Source organism: Cupressus sempervirens, chromosome 9, assembly GCF_028749045.1.
Source record: "Cupressus sempervirens isolate cs-2001-9-10 chromosome 9, ASM2874904v1, whole genome shotgun sequence".
NCBI lineage: Eukaryota > Viridiplantae > Streptophyta > Pinopsida > Cupressales > Cupressaceae > Cupressus > Cupressus sempervirens.
The window spans coordinates 712,975,228-712,980,954 of record NC_143126.1 but is presented as its reverse complement, the minus strand read 5'-3'; positions in this window follow the sequence as shown (position 1 = coordinate 712,980,954).

The window sequence follows — 5,727 nt, the reverse complement described above, 5'->3', positions numbered from 1 at the left end:
TTTTGACATAGTTGTTTGTAAGGGCACAAACTACTATGTGAACCATTTTGAAGCCGACTTGAGTATTGTTTTGTGATCCTAGATGATAAGGAAGAATCTTTATTGAGAATCCCTATATATTACATGCATCCAATCAAAAAAGGGAAGGATTAAGTGACAATATGGGTGAATCACAATCGTTGATTCATACCTAACCCTAAGTCATCTAGGTCTTCTTAAAGAGGATAAACTCTAAACTTTTTACATGTGTGGAAGGAGAAAAAGAGTGAAGTTTGCATGCACAAACAAAGCATTCATGGTGGCTAAGGAATTGTGAATTGAGATACATTGCATAATTAGTTAGAGGAGAACAGAGGAAAGGAATTAGAAAACAACAAAGATACATCTAATCAAGAAGGATCAAGTACACATCAAGAAAGAGGTGATCTGTCATCAAGCAACAGAGTGCTAACCGAAGGATCATTGCTGAGACATTCTAACAGGTGAATAAGTTAAATCTCTTAATAGAGTAGTCGTAATAGGTTGTTGTAAATCCTTTAACAGAGCACTTACTTCATTGGAAGTCAAAGTCCTTGTACTAGGCACACTTCTAATAGGGTGTTTAAATCCTTTAATAGGGTAAGATCTAACAATCTTGTAAGCCTTTAATAGGGCTTCATGATCAAAACATTGTAACATTTATTGGATACACTTTATTACTGCAGCAGTGGAGATTTGTGGGTGTCATCCCCACCCTAGTTTTACCTTCTCCTTAAAAGGTTTTTGGGTAACCAAATATCTTGTGTCATACATGTGTTGAATGTTTATTTACTTTCCAAGTTATGAATGTATGGATTTGGTATTTTAGTTTACATGCATAGATTGTGAAATGGATGTGTGGTGAATGATTTTATGGTTAAAGTTTTTAAGTACTGATTCACCCCCCTTCTTAGAGTTTACTTTCTTTATTGTATTTCCAACAATTGGTATTAGAGCGAAGTTTTCTGAAAGTAAAGCTTTGCAACTTTGAGGAAAGATCTTGGAAATGAAAGTCTACAAGTTGGGAAAGACTATTGAGAACCAGAAGATTGAAATATAGCTTGCCCTACATTGGTTGAATGAAGCAAGAGATAAGTTAAAGTGATCATTGAAAAGAAGGAAAGATATAGCTATTGTAGAGAATGACACACATTACCAAGATTTTGACACTACTAAATTATTTGCAGATGGAAATACAAGTGAATTTGATGCAACATTTGTAGATCTAATAGAAAAGAATGGAACCTTAACTGAAGAGGTCAGAAATCTCAAGATAGAACAAGAAGTCTAATTAGTATTTCTATGTGAGGTAACTGAGCAAAAAAAGAAAGCTGAAGAGGACAAAGTCATGATTGAAGATGACAAAAGGATATTGACCAATAGACTGGAAGAGAAAACATCAGAGGTGAATAGGATTGCTCAGTGCAATTGGAAACATTGAATCAAATGATGATTGCAAATCATGAGCTGAATATAAAAGAAACTGAGATCACAATACTCAAGTTGCAGAATGAACTGAGAAATGATCTGAAAAGAGAAAAAGAGTTTGTTGAAAGCTTCAATAGACCTAGTGAAGCTATCAAGTACTTTGAGCATCTGATGAGATATCCTAGATCCAACAGTGATACTAATGGATTAGGTTACACTAGTGCTGAAGAAGGAGAATCATCCAAAAGTGGTGAAGAAAGAAGTAACAAAGGTAAGAAATCCAAACCTACTTGTCATAATTGTGGTAAGATAGGTTATACTGCCAATGTTTGCAGGAGCAAGACTGTAAATCAAAATCCTAAGCAGAAGTTTATGGGTCACTGCCACAAATGCAACAAACAAGGGCATCCAACACATGAATGTAGAACCAAGACCATAAGTACACAAAGATTTGAAGGTTACTGCTATAACTATCAGAAGTATGGACATAGAACATATGAGTGCAGATCCAATCCTAAATGGTCATCAAACAAGCAGACAAAGGTAAAGCACAAAGACAACTCTTATAATTAAAGATTGTAATACTTGGTATAGTTGTCACTATTGTCAAGAGTAGGGACATGTTGCTAATAATTGCATAAGAACACATTTAAGAAGTGATTACAAAAGATGGTTGAGTCAAGCGACATGTTTTAGATGTTTAAAGATTGGTCACATAAGAAGGAATTGTCCAACAAGGTCAAAGGCACCTAGTAGTGAGTTCAACAAAGGTAAATGAAAGAGATGTTGAAAATGTCAGAGATGAGATGAACAAGACATGGAAGAGAAAGGAAGATTGCAACACATCAAGTTTAGATGGAATCACTTCACCCAATGGGTTGGGTGATTACACCACCTCAAATTAAGCAATCAAGAGGTATGTGTGGGACTGATATTTAAAAGACATACTATACATCTGTTCCAAGGTTTTAGTTCTGAAAAGATTATATTTACATGAAGAAAGATGAAAATTGTTGTTTAGAATCTGGAAGAAATCTTTACATTTTGTCAGTTTTCATGTTACTGCTGAGCATGGAAAGTTTCACTATGGTTGCCGAGTGAAATATAGTTAATGTCGAGCTATCACAAGTGATAGTGTTGACTAAGCTCATAATGGTTGCTAAGCATAAAGGAAATTACATGGAAGCCAATTGAGTTGAAATTTCTATTCAAGCCGAGCTTACTAATGTGTATGCACTAAGCATTAATTGCAAAGTTTTAAGGTCTATATGATCAATTTTTGACTTATTTGACATCATTCAAAACTGGAGAAAGCACAAAGAGCTAAAGACAAATTAAAGATATCATTTCAAGCATTTGCAGAGTGAATTCAACCATTGTTCGACATCACTCATTAGATTTGTGAAGGTATTTATCATGTGTTGAGCTACGCTATTTGAATTTGTGCAAACCTTAGGTATTAAATATGGTGTCTAGTTCTTTTGGTACTAAGATCAAAGAGGTAAAAAGAAGTTTTAAATGTTCAACTTATCAACAATGAGATTAGACAACCAAATTTCAAGCCAATTCCTGACATTGCTTACAAACAAGACCCCTGTGGTGCGTTATCCATGATACCACCACAAGTCCTAATGCTCCAAGATGTGAGATGTTACACATGCAAGGTGGGTAGCATAGGAGATATGGAAATTAAAGACCTATATGGAAAATTGTGTGAAAACAGAGTACTGAAGGAGGAATACAAGATTGTAGAGAGAAAAGCTTTAACTTGTGCCCTAGAATTTCCAAATGTTTTAAAGAAAGAATGGATTAAGATTGTCTTGAGCAGAATTCATGATAATTCTGCATGGTTAGATAATGGACCTATCAAGATCACTAAGAAGATTGTGTAGAGGGTAATTGGGTATCCAACCCTAGACAAGCCCAAAACCATAAGAAGTGATGCAAAAGAGATTATTGAGAAAAACATAGGGCCAGTGTGGAACAAAAGACGAATGACAATTGATAATATCACAAATTTCCTAATTTCTTTTGTAGTAAGGATTATTTCACACAAATTCTTTCAAGCAGGTTGAACAATGTACCTTGTATTGCTATTGACGTAGGCTACAAGATAGTGAAGAAGCATCATACTTATGACCTTGCTGAGCTATAGTTGCAACAATTATCAACAAACTTGAGAGCAATAAGGAAAACCAAGAGTGCACAATGCAAGTTTGGATTAATACTTATATGTATGTTTTTCTATGTGCAAAACACATTTCCTTCCTTTGGAAAAATTGCATGGAAGACAAATAGGTCTATTACAGTACAAATAGGTGAATACATTGAGCAAATGGGAGAAAATTTTAAGTCTATTATGACTAGTTACTTTGAGGACTTTAAGAAGTCTATGAAACAAAGACACAAGATTCTAGTGTCACTAGGTGAGAAACATTTTAATGATGTTTTCTTTTTAGTTGATACTAATTTCACATATGTATAGGTTGCAGTTCCAAGGGTAAGATGGTTAAGACCTCTAGGATATGAGATCAATGTAGATGAGACATCTGCAACAATTACAACTTTGCTTTTAGAAGAAGTAGATACTAAGGCTACAACCTTTGGAAATAATGATGTTGCAAAATCAAAGATAACTATGGACTTGAAGACAACATCAATAATAAGAAAGAACAGCAAAATTGTTAAGAAGATTAAAGACAGATTTGGTGAAGGAGCAGAGGGTGATGAAGAAGAGGAAGACAATGAAGATGATGAAGAAGAAGATGTTCCTGCTCAAGCACCACTGGCCTTAACTCAAGGTTGAGGAGAAGATGAAGAGGAAGCCAATGAAGCACCTATAGCCATAGAGAAGGAGAAGAGAAAAGCTCCAGCTCCAGCAGTCAGCAAACCAAAGGTTGTAAAACCTAAGCTTGCAGTTCCAGGTACTTGAACCAACACAAGAGCTACTACTAAGAAAGCTCAAGAAGTGGCAAATCCAAAACAAACAGAAGAAATAAAAGCTATACAAGTTGGTGAGTCTATTAAGAGACCAAGGAGAAAGTATGTTGTTCCAATCAAATTAAATGAAGAGAGGACAAAATCTGATGATAATATAGCCAATTCAAAGTGGTAAGTCATAGTTCTTCATATTTGGATAATCTATGTGAAAATATAAAGAATAATGCAAATTTAAGTGGATTTTCACATATTGAATTTGATAAACTTGGAAAGTTAGATATGGTTAAGGTAGAAGAGTTAGTATATGCCATGATGACAACATTTAAGATGACTCCAATTGAGATTGCCAACTCTCTACCAAAGAATTTATATGATAGAGTTGAGCAAAGATGGAAATATAGTCTCACAAGAGAGAGAAATATAAGAGAGACTACACTTGCAAGAGTGATGCCAAATTTAGATAAATCTAAGATGATTAAGGCCGTTAAGAAATATGCAAAAAAAATTTCTCCTAAGTACTGAACCTTTAACATTTTGTAGAATAAGATTGAAGATGTTGTTCAATAGAGTACTCAATTATGGAAGGTAATTTATGGGTTGACAACACCTAAGGCAATTGAGAAGACACCTGTTGAGGTAGGTGATGAAAAAGATGAACAAGAAGTAACTAAGGTTACTACAATTGATAATGAGAAAGATGCAGATGTGGAAGGCACTAAGACACATGTAGGTGCACAGGCTACAACTGAAGATGAGCAACAAATAGAACAAAGTATACCAGATATACCTATGTTGAGTGCTAGTCCACAACATGTGACAAAAGCAGACACTAAAACTATAAAGATCAAGGATATTTCTAACAATGTGACTCAGAGCATCAATCCCCTAATAGAGGAGGACATGCATAAAATATTGCTAGACACCGCCACCAAGGTACAACTATGTAGTCATCCTATATTGGCGAGTGTAGATGAACTTAAGAAGGTAGAGATGACATCTGTAGAGGTGGAAATACAAGACATATTAAAAACCCCTCAATCTACTATGATACAACTTACATTACCCTTTGTAGTATATCAAAGAAAAGAGCCATCCATGACCAACATCAGCAAATTGGTACACACTGTGTTAGTACTGGAAGTTGCTACAGAAGCACAAGATACAACACAAATTCCAACAGGTCAGGTAGATAATCCTGCACCTACAACACAAGTTAAAGGTGAAATTGTAATTAAAAGGCAAGAAGAAAAGAGTACTGAAGATTCAGACTTGACTACACAACCTAAGGAGCAATTAGCAATACAAACCCTGATTTCTTTAATGACAATTGCTACTCCTCCA